The 18,805-nt window shown below is 36.5% G+C and overlaps 1 pseudogene; it reads left to right on the forward strand.

The window, feature by feature from the left end:
- Nucleotides 1-7,999: 7,999 nt before the first annotated feature.
- Nucleotides 8,000-8,683, forward strand: LOC105546357 (annotated as a pseudogene).
- Nucleotides 8,684-18,805: the final 10,122 nt, after the last annotated feature.

The following is an 18,805-nucleotide window of genomic DNA, read 5'->3' on the forward strand; positions in this document are numbered from 1 at the left end:
AGATTTACTTTCTTAGTATTCAATACATATACACAAAATATAAAGTTTACATAGATCATTTGTTAACCTCCTAGAAATCAGCTTCATTTTTGTTGTAGAATTACATATAGTGTCCTGGACTTGCAAAAAACTATGGAAAATTTATTGAATTTCTGATCCAATGCAGCAAAGAGCCCCCAAAACAACTCTTCAGGCTATTCATTTCAGTCATACAATCAACCTGCCTCATTTTGTTTCCCTCGTTACTGAGCCAAATTGTCATTTAAAGGAGTTAAGCAATTATTTGTTCATTACATAGACACAGACTTGGGCTATGATCCTAGTAGCTGATAATGCAGAATCTCAACTTTCTTATATGAAGAATAGCACAACATTAAAAGGGCAAATGTCTGGGTATCTGATTTTTCTTCCAGCTTATCCCTATCTAGGACTATCATAAAATGTGTCAGTCCCCTTTTCTTCAATACCTGCAGGTTTCCAGTCATTGAAATTGAAATGATTCATTTGATGTCCAGTCTGTCCATATCTTAATCATTTCCATGAGATTGTATTATTTTCTAAAAGTAAAGATAAAGCATTCTCTAAATGAGAGAATCTTCAATTCTTTCTTTGTTTTGTTTTGTTTTTATTTTTATTTTTAATTATACTTGAAGTTCTAATGTCCATCAGTGACAGACTGGATTAAGAAAATGTGGCACATATACACCGTGGAATACTATACAGCCATAAAAAAGGATGAGTTCAATCCTTTGTAGGGACATGGATGCAGCTGGAAATCATCATTCTCGGAAAACTATCACAAGAAGAGAAAACCAAACACCGCATGTTCTCACTCATAGGTGGGAATTGAACAATGAGATCACCTGGACACAGGAAGGGGAATTCTTTACACTATAATTTTTATATTATAAAATAGAAACATCTGTTCAGTATATAAGGGAAGTTAATAAAATATTTTAAAAAGAAAAAATTACTAATGGTAAAATTACTACAGAACTATGAACTTTAAATATTTTATAGAGATAAGAAACAGTAAGTTATAGAAATTTGGAAATCAAAACTGGTATTTAATTTCCAGATACATAACTTTAATGATTGCATGGCTTTAGATAAATGCTTTATCCAAATTCTCAGTTTTCCCCTTCTGTAGAGCAGTGACAATAATTTACCTGCATCACGTAGTTCTAAGAATAAGAGGAGTTATAATTTTTGTTCAGAAATTACATGTGCTTTTTTGGTATCTGTTTAGCGAGAGTGCTTGCAGTCACAATGTTAGACTCATTCCAATAAAAAAGAAATGTGTCTATCATGTTTCGAGAAAGGCACTGAGTTCTATATCTTCCAAATGATCCCTTGTGCCATACTTCTTGTATATAATTCACAAAATACCCAAAGGAACCCACCTCTCAGTGGAGTACAGATTTGAACTCTGCTTAAATCTGGTGCCTGAGTGGACAATGACATATATACACACACATATATGTCATATATAAACGTATATATATGAATACATATGTAATATATATTTATAAACATACATGCATATATGTATACATATACATGCATCTAAGCATGTGCATATCTTCAAGTTCCAAAACACTGACATCTCAATTTAACTCCCAATATATATTTGATTTATGCTATTTTATTCTCAAATTCATGTTAAAGATTATTGGAAACCAAACAACGTGACAGTCTCTTTGATATTTACTAGATATATTTTCTTACTGAATATAAGTTTTTCATTTCTATTGTAACATCTTTTTAATCTTACTGCATGTCTTAAGTAAATCATCCAGTGTATCAGGAATATTGGAAGGTGTTGGTAAGCTTTTATCTGCTGAGTTGGATCCGTGTAAGTAATATACTAGAATCATTCTGGCCGTGGAAGTGAACTTTTTGCTCAATGAACTGGATACTTGCCTTAACTTGCCTATATTTTAAGTAAAGGCTTTATATTAGTTAGAGGAGTAGAGTCTTTTTGCATTTCCGTTTTTAGTGCTAAAACACAGAAAATAGCCAAGATACGGCAAGTGATATGAAGTAGTTCTCCACATAATTTATAGTGAACTAAGGGATATATTTAAATTTACTGAATGGGAAATTTGATCAAGCCTCATCATTTAATCAGAATAGATGGTTGTTGTGCAATGCCCAGATGCACATGAGATGTGCCTATTTCATTATGAAACCAGAATAAGAAAGGTAGAGTGAACTGCAGATTATCCAGAAGTATCCACGAAGGAATTGTTTTATTGTTTAATTGTTAGATGAGTTAACATTTTAAATAACCTTGATTTGTCTGAAACAGGTAAAATAAGATGTGCTGCTTCCTCTGCTTAGAGCAGCAGTACCCAATCTTTCTGGCACCAGGGACTTGTTTCATGGAAAACAATTTTTCCATGGATGGGGAAGGGGAATGGTTTCAGGATGATTCAAGCACATTACGTTTATTGTGTATTTTATTTTGATTTTGTATCAGTATATACATTAATTAAGCAGCTGCCATGACTGCCTTTTAAGACCACTGTCATTTGTAATCTCAAGCAATTGATCCTCTTCTAGCGTGGACAAAGTCAATTCACCTGGCTTATTCAGAAATAGGTCATGGATCCATTCTTTCCCAGTTCGAGGTTCTTTTGTGGTTGGGAAATAATGCACAACCTTTTTTTTTTTTTTTTTTGAGATGAAGTCTGGCTCTGTTGCCCAGGCCAGAGTGCAATGGTATGATCTCGACTCACTACAACCTCAGCCTCCTGAGTTCAAGCAATTCTCCTACCTCAGCCTCCTGAGTAGCTGGGATTACAGGAGCCTGACACCATGCCCGGCTAATTTTTGTATTTTTAGCAGAGACAGTGTTTCACCATGTTGGTCAGGCTGGTCTTGAACTTCTGACCTTGTAATCCACCCACCTCAGCCTCCCAAAGTGCTGGGATTGCAGGCATGAGCCACCACACCCGGTAATGCACAAACTTTTGAAAGCCGAGATAAGTGGTCATGCAGCAGCTGAGAGAGCAAAGGCCCTGGTTCAGTCTCTTTCAAAATTTCTACTAATGTTTGAAACATGCCAAAAATCCCAACGTTCACTCATTGCCCCCATAATTCCAGTTTGGCTTTGAAAGGAGCCATTTTTGAAGACTTGAACACAGTTGTCATTCGCCCCTGAAGTGACAAATTGACTATATTGAGCGGTTTGTATAAGTCATGCAGGTAAGCAAGTTTTGCGACCCATTCTGTGTTACTGTAATGTGCTGTCAGTGGTGATTGTTTTTCTAAAAGAAATCTCTGGAGTGGCTCTCATAATTCAAAAACTCCAACCAGTAATACACCTTTAGAAAAACATCTCACTTCTGTGTATAAGAGAAGATGTGTGTGCTCTGTGTCCATCTCCCCACAGAGCTGTGCAAACAGATGTGGATTAAGGGCATGTACTTTTATGTCACTGATAATTTTAATCATGTCCTGCAAAACATTGCTAAGGTGACCTTTTTTTTGGCTAGCCAGCATTTCTTTATGGATAACACAGTGTGTAGATTCACATTCAAGGGATACTTCTTTGACTTGAGTGGTGAAACCAGAAAGCCATCCAATCATGGCAGCTGCTTTATCTGTGCATATACTGATACAAAATGACCAATTCTGTTTTCCTTATATGTAACCATTCAAAGACTTGAATGTTTCTGCAGCTGTAGTGTTGGTTGGCCACAAAAGTGCAAATAACATATCCCAATGTGCATCCTCCTGAAAAATATATCGCACAAAAACAAGCATTGTTGTCTTTTTTGTCAACACCAGTAGACTCGTCAACCTGGATTGCACTCCATGGTAACATTAATTCTCCCTAATAATTGTTCTTCAATATCTTCTACTGTTCCATCAATTTGTCTAGTTATGGTGTTAGCCGAAAGAGGAACACGTGCCACCTTTTGAACTGGAGCCTTTACTATAAGTTTATGACAAATGTTCTTAGCAGCAGGTAGGATCAACTCTTCACCAATAAGGGCTTCTTAGCTTTAGCAATGTGGTTAGCCACTACGAATGATGTTCTCAGTGCAGACACATTTGATGAAGTGGTGGCCTTTAATAATTGCTTCTGTTCTTCATGTTCACATTTTTTTTTCTTTAGAAAAACTCCAAAGGCTTGTCTTTAAATGCAGGGTACTTGGTCTCCATGTGGCAAAGCAGTTTTGAAGGTTTCATGGCTTTGCCACATATTATACAAAGTGAGCTTGGAGAATATGAATCACCTGTTGCAATGAACCTGTAATTTGAGTAGGACTCTTGGTATTTTATTTTAAATGCAGTTTTTTTTGTTGTTGTTGTTTTTGGTGGCAGTCATAGAGTCTTCTACTGCCTCATCATTGGGGTCTTTCTCCCTTTTCAAAGAAACTCTCCAGTGACTTTGTTTTTTATTCATTTTGGCTAGAGTTAGCTTGTGAGCTTACTAAAACTGTGACGAAGTATGCAGTGCAGGAAAGAGACATGTATGGAAGTGGCATATAACATAATGGGCAGATCAGGCACAATCTAAAATAAGTGTTGAATTCTGACTTAAAGCCTGCATCAGACGCAACTGTACAATTGAAGTATATCAACTCACTTTCCACTATAAAGCCAGCCATCAGATGCAGCTGTACAATTGAAATACATCAAAAGCTTATCTTTTAATGCAGGATACTTGCTCTCCAGTGGCAAAGCAGTTTTGAAGGTTTCATGGCTTTGTTAGATGACATCACTTGCCACTATAAGCCTGCCACTGGATGCAGCCTGTCACTTGCCACTCACTGATAGGGTTTTGATATGAGTCCACAAGCAATTGATTTATTATGGTCTTTATGCAGTCAAACCTCTCCACTAATGTTAATCTGTATTTGCAGCCACTCCCCAGCACTAGCATCACTGCCTCAGTTCCACATCAGATCACCAGACATTATATTCTCATAAGGAGCATGCAACCTAGATCCCTCATATACATAGTTCACAATAGGGTTTGCACTCCTGTGAGAATCTAATGCTGATCTGACAGGAGGCAGAGCGCAGGTAGTAATGTGAGTGATGGGGAGCGGCTGCAAAGATAAATGAAGTTTTACTCATTTGCCAGCTGCTCACTTCCTGCTGGGCAGCCCAGGTTCTAACAGACCATGGTACTGGTCCATGCACCAAGGTTTGGAGATCCCTGGCTTAGAAAGTGTATTTTGAAAACTTTTTTAAAAAGTTCCCTGCTGCTATGGAATGGGTCTTTCTAAACAAACCCAATTTAAAACACACTAATTGCTTTTGGTTGGTCTTAAAATAGACCAAAATCTTTAACATGGCTTAATATGACTCAGCTTGGCCTGGCCCCTGCTTCCCTCCAGTCTTGTCTCTACTTTTCAGACTCCAGTCAGCCAAAAAAAAAAATGTTTTCAGTCAGTTGTATTGAGCATGTTCCCTCTTGATAGTGGACACATCCTGATTCCCTGTATCTGAAACGCTTTACTGTTTGCCTAGCTAACTGCTATTCTTTAGACTCAGTCAAATATTGTTTCCCATGTCAAGCCTTTCCAAAAACTCCAGAGCATCATAAAATTTATTCTAAATTTGAAAAACTTATTTGTAGGATTACCTAGTTACTCTGTTTTTCTCACTAGAGCATGCAATCTCTTCTCCCTCATATATATGTCACAAATAGCCTAGTTTATAATGTCTGACATAAAAGTGGGTGAAGTGGGTGTTCAGTACAATTAGTTAAACATATTAAGTACAATATACAAAGAAGCCAGGCTCCAAAGTCCACGTGTGTTAAGAACTTTATTCCTATGAGATATTTAGAAAAGGCAAATCTATGGAAGAGGAAAGCAGAGTAGTGTCTACCTAGGACTGAGAGTGGCAATGGGAATGGGGATAAACTGTTAACTGGCATGAGGAATCTTACCAGAATGAGCAAAATGTTCTAAAACTAGATTATAGTGATGGTTGCAGGACTCAGAAAATTTACTACAAATCATTAAATTTTACATTTAAAATGGGTGAATTTTATGATATGTAAATTATTCATCAATAATGGTCAATAGTTTGGTGTGTTCTGGCCTTTTTATTAGCCATGACTTAAACCTACTTACGAAAGCTTCCTTTATGTCCACCTATAATGACCATGTGAGTGCTTTCACAGATTCCCTTAGACCTTCTTATTCATTTCTACGTGCCTCGTCATGGCTTCTCTGGGTCTTTGCCTTAACAGCCTGCATCACAGGCTTTCTTTGAATATCATCCTGGACTACTGAAACCACTTTCCCTATTTATCAGACAGACTGGAGTTCCTGTGGTTTTCAGATCTCCAGGGTGGGTCTTGGCCAATTAATAGCTGCTGTGGGAGGATGGAGAGAAAGCTTCCTTAACTTTATGGGGAGCAAACTCTGAGCTGTAATGCCTGCTCCTGATAAGGCTGATGGCATCTTTTCAGTATCTCTGTCTGGAAATGCACCTTCTCAGCATGTTTTCCTTCCCTTTCCTGTTTTGTGGATATAAGATTTATCAGATTCTGGGAGCTCTTTTTTAATAAATTCCTTGCTTAAGAACCTGCACCTCAGGGTGTCTCTTTCTGGCAGGGCTTGACCCAAGATGCTGACCCTTCCAGGAGCACCTGTTTTGATGTTGCGAATTTTCAAAAATAATTGTGAGAAATTTACTGTTATTCTAGTATTTTGTATTCTTTTTCACAAGTCCCAGACTTCACATATTCTGTAACTGTTGAGGATGCCCTGAAAGGTTCTTCCTGCCCTTCTTCCCTTACATACATTTCAGATCTAGCCTAGACGTTATCTTGACTCAAGAAGTAGGGCTGGACACAGTGGCTCATGGCTGCAATCCTAGCCCTTCGAGGGGCTAAGGTGAGTGTGTCAAGAGTTTAATGCTACAGTGGGCTATGTCCACGCCACTTGGCTCCAGCCTGGGTGACAGAGCAAGACCCCATCTCTATTAAAATAAAATAAAATAAAACAAAATAAAATAAAAAATTAAAAGCCACCCTCTTAAATTCTAATATAAATTGAGTATTTCACCTCTGATTCCATTGTATTCTGTGCTTCCATATTTATAGCATTTAATTCACTTTATAAAAATTCCCGTTTTATTATTGATCTTTCCTTCTCAACTGTGCAAATCTGAGAGCAGAGATTTTATCTTTTATATTTAGCTTCCTCGTGCCTAGTATAACATATAAAAGGTATGTGATTAATACTAATTGATTCAAAATAATTGAGTAATCTGTATTCATATGGAATGCCATGTAATACCTATAAGTTTCAGAAAGTTGTAGAGCCATTTATACATATAAATTTTCTTATGTAATTATCTATATATATTTATTTGAAAAATAAGCACTAGTGTCTGTGTATTGAAGGGCATTTATGATTTATAATTCATAATTTAACCTTGCATCATAATTTTACTCAAGCAAATAGTTAATGAAATGTAAGAAAGAAAGAAGAAAAGCATGCAAGGAGGAAGCTTGAGAACTGATAGGCTTTATGAATTGCCAGAGCAGGGAATATTGTTTTTGTTGTGGTGGTTATTGTTGTTGTTGTTGTTGTTGTTCTTGATAATATTAATGTTGTTCTGCTGGAGAAGAAGCAAGGTTATGTTCAGTATCAGTTATATTCTGACATGTAAAATTCAGTATTACTCATAACCCGACATAAGCTGAAAGAAGCCACATTATTTGGCTATTATTAGGATTGTATAGCACTGTAGAATTATTATAGTTAACAATAATATATTACATAGTTTTAAATAGCTAGAAGGAGAATATTGAATATTTCCAACATAAAAAAGATAAATGTTTAAAATGATGGATGTGCTAATTATTACCTCATCAGATCACTATGCATTATGTGTATTGAGACATCACTATAAACCTCATGGATATGTTCAATTATTAGTTGTCAGTTAAAGAAAGAGTCCAATCTTGGCCACGCGTCCTGGTGTAGCAAGCAGGCTCAGAGCTGCTGTCGCTGCTGTCATGGTTCGTTTGCTAAACTGCATCGTCGCTGTGTCCCAGAACATTGGCGTCAGCAAAACAGGGACCTGCCCTGGCTGCCGCTCAGGAATGAGTTCAGGTATTTCCAGAGAATGACCACAACCTCTTCAGCAGAAGGTAAGCAGAATCTGGTGATTATGGGTAGGAAGATCTGGTTCTCCCTTCCTGAGAAAAATCACCCTTTAAAGAACAGAATTAATTTAGTTCTCAGTAGAGACCTCAAGAACCTTCAGAAGAAACTCTTTTTTTTTTTTTTTTTTTGCCAGAGGTCTGGATGATGCCTTGAAACTTAATAACCAGAATTAGCAAATGAAGTAGACATGATTTGGATGGTTGGTGGTGGTTCTGTTTTATAAGGAATCCATGAATCACCCAAGCAACCTTAAACTTTTTGTGACAAGGATCATTCAGGACTTTGAAAGTGACACATTTTTTCCAGAAATTGATTTGGAGAAATATAAACTTCTGCCAGAATACCGAGGTGTTTTCTCTGATGTCCAGGAGGAGAAAGGCATTAAGTACAAATTTGAAGTACATGAGAAGAATGATTCATATGAAGGTGTTTTCTGGTTTAAGTTGTTCCCCCTCCCTCTGAAAAATGTTTGTATTTTTACTTTAGAAAAAAATACTTTTGTTGACTTTAGATCTATGGATAATTATTTCTAAGCAATGTGTTTTTATTCCCCACTAACCTAGACTATATCCGATATCATTTATGAAACATTCTTGCTATAAGTAAGTGCCTCTCCAACACCCTGACTGAGTCCCAAGCACCTGCTACAGTGAGCTGCCTTTCCACACACATCGCATATGGCACTCTTGCCAGTCCTTGGCATTTTCGGGCTTTTCAGATGTTGGTAGCGTTTATTAAAGATGAAGATGCACATACCCTTCCCCTGAGCACTTTCACTAGTGGGAAATACCGAAAACTTCCTATGTGTATATCCAGAGGTTTGTAGACAAATATTGCAGCCTTGTTTGTAACAGTGAAACAATTGAAAACAACCTGGAAGTGCAGTGATGGAAAAATGAGTATATTTCTGTCTCAGATTGGTGAACCCAAAGCGGATTCCAAGACTGAAATTTCAGTGAAAGCAGTTTATTTGCTAGGTCTTACCAGAAATTATCAATTGAGGTATGGAGAAATGGAGCTGAGACGGTAAGTTTAAAGTCAGTGAGCAAGTTCTCATTGGTAACGAGCTCCATACTGCTGAGATACAGGGAAACCGAGGGGAGCAAGCTGGAGTATTTATCACCCACTCTTTCCTTTTCAGCTCCCTGTCCTGTGTGTGGGCGGAAAGTACTCCAGCTTCTCTACAGCAAGTCCCAGGTGTCTGCAGTAAGAAGCTGCTGGCATGCATGGGAATAGTGAATGCCAAGCACTTAAAGCAATTCCGTGTTTAAGTATGTAATGTCTTCATACTTTTTTGTTTGTTTTTTTTTGGTTTTGTTTTCCAGACAGCTTTTCACTCCTGATTCCCAGGCAGACTGCGGTGGCGCAACTTCGGCTCACTGCAACCTCCGCCTTCCAGGGTTCAAGCGATTCTCCTGCCTCAGGCTCCCGAGTAGCTGGGACTACAGGCGCGGGCCACCAGGCCTAGCTGATTTTGTGTTTTTGGTGGGGATGGGATTTCACCGTGTTGGTCAGTCTGGTCTCAAACTCCTGACCTCAAGGGATCCACCCGCCTTGGCCTCCCAGAGTGCTGGGATTACAGGTGTGAGCCACCGCACCTGGCAGATCTTCACACTTTTTGTGTAGTAAAAAGTATAAAGCCACACATGGTTTATTTGAAATAATTTATAATTTTTAAAAAAATACAAAAGCAGGAAAACTAATTCTAAGTTCAAGTGAGGGATGATGGTAGTTGGAACCAAAGGGTTGCATGTAGTACGAAATTGTGATTTAAGATATATTTTAAAGTTGGAAGTAGCAGGATATTCTGATGGAGTTTAACTTTGGTTTGGGGCCCACTGAGCTTGAGATGCCTTTGACAAATGAAGGAAGTAGAGAGAGAATACAGGAAAAACTGGCCAGGCACAGTGGCTCACTTTGGGAGGGCTAGGCAGGTGGATCACTTGAGACCATCTTGGGCAACATGGTGAGGCCCCGTCTCTACAAAAAGTACAAAAATTATCTGGGCATTGTATTGCACACCTGTAGTCCCATCTACTCGGAGGGCTGAGATGGAAGGATCAATTGAGCCCGCGAGTTCAAGGCTGCAGTGAGTCGTGATTGTGCCACTGCACTCCAGCCTGGGTGACAGAAGAGACCCTGCCTGTCTCAAAAAAGAATCTGAAAACTGGCCGGGTGTGGTGGCTCATACGTGTAATCCCAGCACTTTGGGAGGCCGAGGCAGGCAGATCACAAGGTCAGGAGATTGAGACCGTCCTAGCTAACACGGTGAAAACCCGTCTCTACTAAAAATGCAAAAAAAAATATTAGCTGGGCATGGTGTTGGGTGCCTGTAGTCCCAGCTACTCGGGAGGCTGAGGCAGGAGAATGGCGTGAACCCAGGAGGCGCTGGAGCTTGCAGTGAGGGAAAATTGTGCCACTGCACTCCAGCCTGGGCAACAGAGCAAGACTCTGTCTCAAAAAAAAAAAAAAAAATCTGAAAACAATGGAACCATGCCTTCAGAATTCTAGAAAGTTATTTTCAACTGATAAATCTATTCACCCAAATAATCAAGGGTCAAGGTATAATAATACATTTTTAGACAAGCAAAGACTCAGGGGTTATCTCCGTGTACCCTTTCTTGGGAAGCTATTGGAGAAAATGCTCCAGCAAAATGAAGGAGTACACAAACCAGAGAATGACATGGATCCAGCAAATAGTATCCAACACAGGCAATATTTCAACCATGGAGCTGGCTTTAAAAAGCAGTAAAAATATTAATAGATTACCCGGATGGAGTGGCCCATGATTATAGCCTCAGCTACTCAGGAGGCTAAGCAAGAGGATGGCTTGAGCACAAGAGTTCCAGACCAGCCTTCTCTTAAAAATAATAATAGGTTATTGCCAGATTTGGGGGCATTTGGAAAGAAGTTCATTGAAGATAAAGTGAAAGTAAAAAAATAAGGGGGAAGGGTTGGTTGGGTAATCATTAATTCTAGGGCAGAAAGAACTGCAGGATAGGAAGTAAGAGCATAATACGCTGTTTTTCTCAACAATGAACAATATGTGCATAGTCATAATGATGTGGCAACTGCTTAGCCCCTAAATCTGTTAACTACTTTGGGACAATATGGGAGGAAAAGTGAAGATAGTGATGGTATAAGAGATAAATCTTCATCTGTCATATCAAGAAATAACTAATGTATAAATTAACCAAGAAATGACTAAGTAGTTATAGTGGGAAAAAAATAGAAGACATTGCTAAAGGAGTTAAAAATCATTACTTTGGAGAATTCGGAGGGATAGGGCAGGGGACTGTTAGGATGTGTTATAAATTGTAGAGGCTTTTTAAAATTACATGTATTAATATAGGCATTCACTTGAAAAACTAAAAAAAAATAATTTGGAAAAACCCATGAAAGTAACTTCCAGAAGGAAAAACTAAGAGAATGAAGAGGGTTTGCCTCTGGAAAGAACAACTGCCAGGACTGTTGTTTTTACTGTAAGACTTTTGGAGCCTTTTGATTGTACTTAACCATTTTCATACATTTCTTTAATGAAAAGAATTCTACCTTAATAAAAAGTTACACTCATTAAAAAAAATAAAAATAAAAAATAAAATAAAGTCAGTTTTAAAAAGTTTCAGACAATTATCAGGCCTCAGCAAGTAGAAATCAAGAAATATACAGTCATTCTTCATTGGCTGAAAATCATAACATGACTCTAGAATGGTATGTGAATTTTTATTTTCATTCTCTGGGCGTGGCAGTAGATATAAGACAGGCCATTTAGCATACATTGAGAGATGTGTGCGCATATATGCATGTGCTATTTCATGCATGCATTTAAAAATATTTAATATCATTTGTAACTTTGAGGAGTCTAATCTGTTGCTATATGAGTAATCATTAGGTTGTTCTATATCTATTAACCTTGTTGATCATCACCAGTCTGAAAGAAGCTAACATAAAATCACAAAATGCCATGAAGCTGAGAACTAGTGACCCCAGGACTAAGGAACTGACTAATGGCAAAATCTTTAGGGTTATGCCTAAAATCCTCATTCTTGTGAAATGTTCTCTTTTAGAATATTTCATCTGGGACACATATGGCTTCACCAGATAAACTGTTTTACTTTACATTTTGGACAGACAATCCACAGATGTCACATTACCAACACCACTGAATTCTCTGAAAATAATAATAATACATAAAAGGTAAAGGGAATGAATTTGTCACTTCGACTTGACAGACTAAGTGATGTAGATCTCAGGAGTTTGGCACTGAAGATTTTCCTCTTGGGTGCTAAACTGCAGCATAAGAAAGAAATCACCAGATAATTCAATAGAAATTATATTCTTCCTTCATTTTGTTTTTTTTTTCTTCTCTTTTTCTGTTTTACCTTTCTCTTATTTTTCTTTCCTTTTATTTTCTGTCCTCCTCCAACTTTTTCTTCATCTAATTTCTCCTTTTCTCCATTTTTTATTCCCTCTCCTCCTTCTCGATTCTATTCTTCCTCCTTCCTATTTTTCAGCCTTCCTTTCTTCCCTCCTTTCTTCCTTTCTTTGTCTCCTCCTTCCTTCCTTCTTTTTCTCCTCCTCCTTCTTCTTCCTCATCTTGTTCTGGTTTGTACTATTGAAAACTTTGTATTAAAGATTTGCATTATTAACACATTATTAACATTATTAAGACAGTGAAATTCATGTCTTAAAAAAAAAATTAGCCAGGTGTGGTGGCACACACATGTATTTCCAGCTACTTGGGAAGCTGAGGCAGGAGGGAGGCTAAGGCAGGAGGATCACTTGAGCCCAGGAGGTCAAGGTTGCAGTGAGCTGTGATTGCACCACTATGCTACAGCCTGGGTGACAGAATAAGAACTTGTTTCAATAAAAACAAACAAACAAAACATTTGTATTTCTGAGGAAACATTCAGACAGCAAACCATGACTTGAGAAAGGATATTATCTTATAGGGCAAAACTCATTCCAATTTAGAAAATTTAAGACAAAAAATTATTTTACTTAAGAGAAAGTGTGAGAAATAGATAATTAAACAACATGCGACTTGTCATTAATTTGGTAACTGGAATAGCAGTGAGGATAATTAATACAGTTGATTCAATAGGCCAATGGTTCTCTATTCAAACTTCTGTATATTTAAAATATATATAAATTTTGATTGCATATCAAATCTGTGGTTAAAATATCTTGGGTTGGCCAAGGATATATTTTAAAAGTTCCATGAATTATTGTACATTAGTATATTCTTTATTTGAAAAATGATAGACTTTATTTGCTGTATTTCTTAAATGAAGGAGAAGAGCATGTAAGTTGTTCTCAATGTTTTATTTCAATACTTACGGTATCCAGGACATAATACGTCTTTCTTCTAAAATTAAGTAAACTGAGAAGCTTCTTCATTCTAATTCTACTTCTCTGAATCATGAGTTCAAAATAGAACTCTTGGGACAACCAAACCTGATTCTCTTTTTATTTCTTCCAAAGGCACTTCTCTAACCAACTGTATTCCACCTTAAGGGAATCATTGCTTATCCAGAGTCCCTGTATGACCTGTTGACAATGGTTTAAATATATCCGTTCAATGAAGCATGGCCAAATAAAGCATTGATCAAACTTTTATATAAAAACTAACTGAGAATTTTGTTGAAATGCCAGATTAGGAGTCAGTAAGTCTGTAGGGCCTGAGATTCTATTTTTCTAATAAGCTGTCTCATGAGGCAGAAACTGTTAGTCATGGACCACTACGAGTGGAGCGGGAGTCAGCAGTACTCACCTATGGTCTGGCCTACTTCTGTATTTACTAACTAGGTGAAAGTTCTTGCATTATGTGGCAGGTCATAGTGTTTTTTTGTTTTTGTTTTTGTTTTTGTTTTTGTTTTGAGACAGAGTCTTGCTCTGTCACCCAAGTCTGAGTGCAGTGGCATGATCTTGGCTCACTGCAACCTCTGCCTCCCAGGTTCAAGTGATTCTCCTGCCTCAGCCTCCCAAGTAGCTGGAATTACATGCACGCACCACCATGCTTGGCTTATTTTTGTATTTTTAGTAGAGATGGGGGTTTCTCTATGTTGGCCAGGCTGCTCTTGAACGCCTGACCTCAGGTGATTCACTCTCAGCTTCCCAAAGAGATGGGATTACAGGTGTGAGTGATTCCGCCCAATCACGTCATTTTTGAACAGCTCTTATATGGTTCTGGCATCCGTTAGAAAAAATAAATATATATATACTAAGGCATAGCCTCTGCCTTTAAGAGCAAACCATAATCTAGTTAGGAAGCATATCTCTAAACCTAAACTTGGTGCCATATAACTGACTAGGCTGATGATAATGACAGGGAGAATTAGCTCAGTTATGTTATTCCAAAACAATTAGTCAACAGCAGCATATGATTGCCTGTTCAGACATACAGTGGAATCAACATTCAGGGAAGGGAAAACGTGTTAAGCATGGAGGTGGTCCATGAAGGATAGATAGGTGAGAGTGGGTGTGGTTAAGAAACATTTTAAAATGGAAAAAATTAAAAACAAGAAACACCCATATCTGGGCTTCATGACTGGTTTTCCACTCCACTATGGACTCCTTTCAGAAAGGAGAAAATGCCTGTGCTTCCTACTGTATGCACCATGCTTTTTGGCATATAGCAGAACTCTTCTATATGCTATATGTTCTGGCATATGCAGAACAACTGTAATCTGTCAGTTGTACATATGAAATTAATAAAGAAGAGATGATTTGGCTGTAGTGATTAATTGGATGAAAGATAAATTTATTTGGAGAAATAACAAAATGACTAAATATGTACTGAGATGATAAGAATAACATTTTCAGGGTAAGCTTGATTAATATTTGTATCTATCTAGTTACCAATCTATCACATATATTTTTAAATAAAGAATAAAAAGGAGTTTGCATGGAATATTTATTAAGAACTAAGAATCTTCAAATGAAGTGTTTGATGTGGCACTAAGTTTAGGAATCTCTAGTCCAATGACAAAAATAATAAGTTAAAACTTATTGAATCTAAATATAAAAATCCAATTTTATATGGTGATTTTTTCACACTGCAGTGTGCCTCAGATGAGCTTGCATTATTGAAAGAAAAATATGTTCAAAACAAAATTAAGCTTAATTAGTTTTAATTACAAGTAAAGATGTTAATATTAAATAATACATTCAGTTTGGAGAATGAGTAGTGGAAGAGGTGTTTAAAAATTGTAACTGCTTCAGCTCCCTCCTTGCCTCCCACCACACACACACACACACACACACACACACACACACATTAGGTTTAGAATAATTAGGCTGTATTGTAATTTTCATTAAAACATAATTATCCAAGCACAATGATGATGGATTTCTAGGTGACTTTTAACTGTTATTGACCTCTTAGAGACTACGTAATTCATCTTAAGGGATTAAATTGATTTTTAAATTCAGGGACAGCTGACTCATGGTGAGAACATGTAGCTTGAGGTTGGTATTATGTATATTCTTGCCTTTAAATAAGTGGAATGTGCCACTGATAAGTTGATTCAGCTTTCTCTTATAATAATGTAAAAAATAACGTGCATCATGCCATCTATTTATGTGCTGATGACTCATTCTATCCAATAGCCTGGAGAACCATCCATTATATGAAGGTACAGTAAAAATGGGAAGAGCATGAAAACTCCAGTGATGCAGGCTGTTAGTTTAAAACTTACAGATGATTGTTTTCAGGAATCCATGGGAAAGCATAGCAAAATAATATCAATTCAGTATTTCAGGAATATAGCAGATGCAGATATATTTTAAGGAATGATAATATATTTCTTCTGCTGTTATATCAGCTATTAGGGTGGAAAAGAGAAGTTCTGTTAACAATGACCTTTTATGATAAGCTCTGAACATTGTTAGGAGATTGAAATTACCTTTAATATTTGACTTTAAGATCACCCCAGATACTTCAACAACTTGGTTTTGAAAATCAATTTCTACATTTTTCAGTTTTATCTAATTGTTTTACTTTTTTCTAATTGTTTTTTAGTTACTCAATCTCAATAAGCATCTTAATACTACTTTTTTGTGAAACCCAAAGAGTCTTTCATGACTGCAAAAATTACTGGTCTATATGCTGGTTTATGATTCTTTTTAAATTCAAAACTAGTGTTGTGTGGCTGGTTCACTTTTTGGTGAACTTAGAACACAATCCTCCCAAATGAGTCAAAACTAATGTTTTATCAAGCTGCTGATTTGACCTAGAAGATTTACAACTTCCATTAACTTCAGTAAACAAGACTAAATGATTGTCACTGCTATTTAGATATTATTTTAGAATTATTTCACAAACACTGTCAGATTGTTTTATGTAAACTTTCAAGTTATTTATGCTACCACGGGGAAGTCTGCATCTAAAAGGGATAACCCGACTTCAGAAGTGGGGAAGAATAACACTATCTTCCACTATATGACACTTACTATTTTGTTATTTTTCTTTCGCATACATTATTTCAGATCCTCAAAATTACTTTAGGGAACATAAGCAAAGTATCACAGGTCTGAAATTTGCATTAAATTTACTCATTTGACTAACCATCTATTTATTTAGTGAATGCTTTGTCAAATTCCTACATGTGCTTGTGTTGTAGGAATGCAAAGATAGGAACAACAACAATAACAATAACATAAAATAGAGAAAGAAATGCACCTGTCCTCGTGGATTTTTAGCCTAACAGAAGAGACAGGTAGAAAACAAAACAATTTCACATTAGAAAACGAAAACATGCATAGATAGATAAGGGAGTACCCTGAAACATCTAGGAGCAAGGAAAGAATCGTGAAGGGCATCTTCTAAGAAGTAAAATTTAGCTGAATCCTGAAGTGCAAATATCTTTAAATATTTTCTCTTTTTCATCATTTTGTTTCTCTCCTTTGAGAACTCTAATTTGTTAAATATATTACATTATTTTCTACAGTTTTAATAATTCCTGCTTAAATATTTGACCACAATTTTAATTTTTCTCCATGACAATATTGTATCATGAGTTTTCTTTACCTGTTAACAAGTGGTACTTTTTCTATTTTCCCTTTGCCCATTCTTTATCTTTGTTTATGCATTGTTGTAGGTTTTTAATTTTTTATTATTATGCATTACTGAAAGATTTCTTTCCTTACTCCTCCTTCCCCACAGCTATTGGAATCTTTTCCAGGATTATATGGGGAGAAATAAGATAAATATACTCAGCTCTTCTGTGTTGCTGTGACAGAAACAGACTGTTTTGCCTATGTGATGTATCTAAGACTTTTAATTCAGTCTCCTGTATTCGTTGCTGTTGTTGTTGTTGTTGTTGTTGAGTAAATCCAACAGGACGGGAAAGAAGTGCTTTTGTTTCTTGTGACATTACCTTACATATAGTTATTGCAAAAAAAGAGAATGGATTTTGCACCTCTGGGCATATTCTTAATCTACTGTCATTTTCTGAGATTTTCCAAATCTACATCATCCTGTCATGAAGGTTTTTTGTTTGTTTGTTTGTTTGTTTTATTTTTCCCATGGTATCGCTCCACTTCTTCTAATTTGGCTCCTGGACAATAGCAGCAGCTTTCTAAAGATATTATACATAATTAAGGCACTTGACTTTTTAACTTTCATTCACATTACTTTTTAACTTTAAAAAAAATTTACCACTTACCATTATGAATGGGATTTAAATTTTGTACTCTGTGGATTTCTTGGGAAGAAATTCAGTAAGATAAGATGAATGCAGCAATGCATTATTCGCTCATGTTTACCAGAAGTTGGAAGGTGTGTTTGAGTTAATGATTGAGCACAAATCAAATAATGTGAATCTGGACACTTTGCTAAACCTCACTAGGTTCACATCACTTCTTCTATTAAAATAATGTCCTATCTTATATGATAGCATGTTAGTAGCAATCAATATCCCTAATGCATTCTAAATGCTATGTAAACTGTAAAATTCTGTATATATGATACTATTTGTTATTAATAATAATAGAAGTTTGTGTTCCCAACTATCTAACTCATGGGAAAGTCTATGTCACATCTTTATCTTTCTACCATAGAGAGGTTAAATGATATAGAAATGAGGTGCCAAATCTTTGTCAGTAGGTTGGCTAACTAAAGTACAACATCATAAGCAAGATAAAATATAAGAATCCTTAAGCAAATGCTTTAGCAGTAATAACGCTGATAAAATCAGGTCTTGGGAAGGTTTAATGTGTAAAGTATATGGAGCCAGTGGCCCTTCAGAATCCCTTCAATAATAGCAAATTTTCGGCAATCAAATATTTAAAAATACATGACAGCTCAAAGATGCTACAAAGAAAAGCTTATGTATATACATTTAGTGCACTCGTTTCCCAGGATTGCTATAACAAAGTGCCACAAACAGGGTGGCTGGAAACAACATAAATTATTTTTCTCTAGAAGAATAACAAAGTAAGAACAAATTTGGCAAAGGAAAAAACAAAGATCAGGACAGACATAAACAAAACAGAGGTAAGAAAAACAGTAGAGAAGACCAACAAAATTGCATTTTAAAAATATAAGTAAAATTGACATATCTTTATCTAGAATAACACAAAAAAGGAAAAGGAGGGAAACTCAATTAAAATCAGACATGAAAAAGATGGCATTGAGGCTAGAATTACTCTGA

The sequence above is a fragment of the Mandrillus leucophaeus genome, unplaced genomic scaffold, assembly GCF_000951045.1.
Source record: "Mandrillus leucophaeus isolate KB7577 unplaced genomic scaffold, Mleu.le_1.0 Scaffold356, whole genome shotgun sequence".
Lineage (NCBI taxonomy): Eukaryota > Metazoa > Chordata > Mammalia > Primates > Cercopithecidae > Mandrillus > Mandrillus leucophaeus.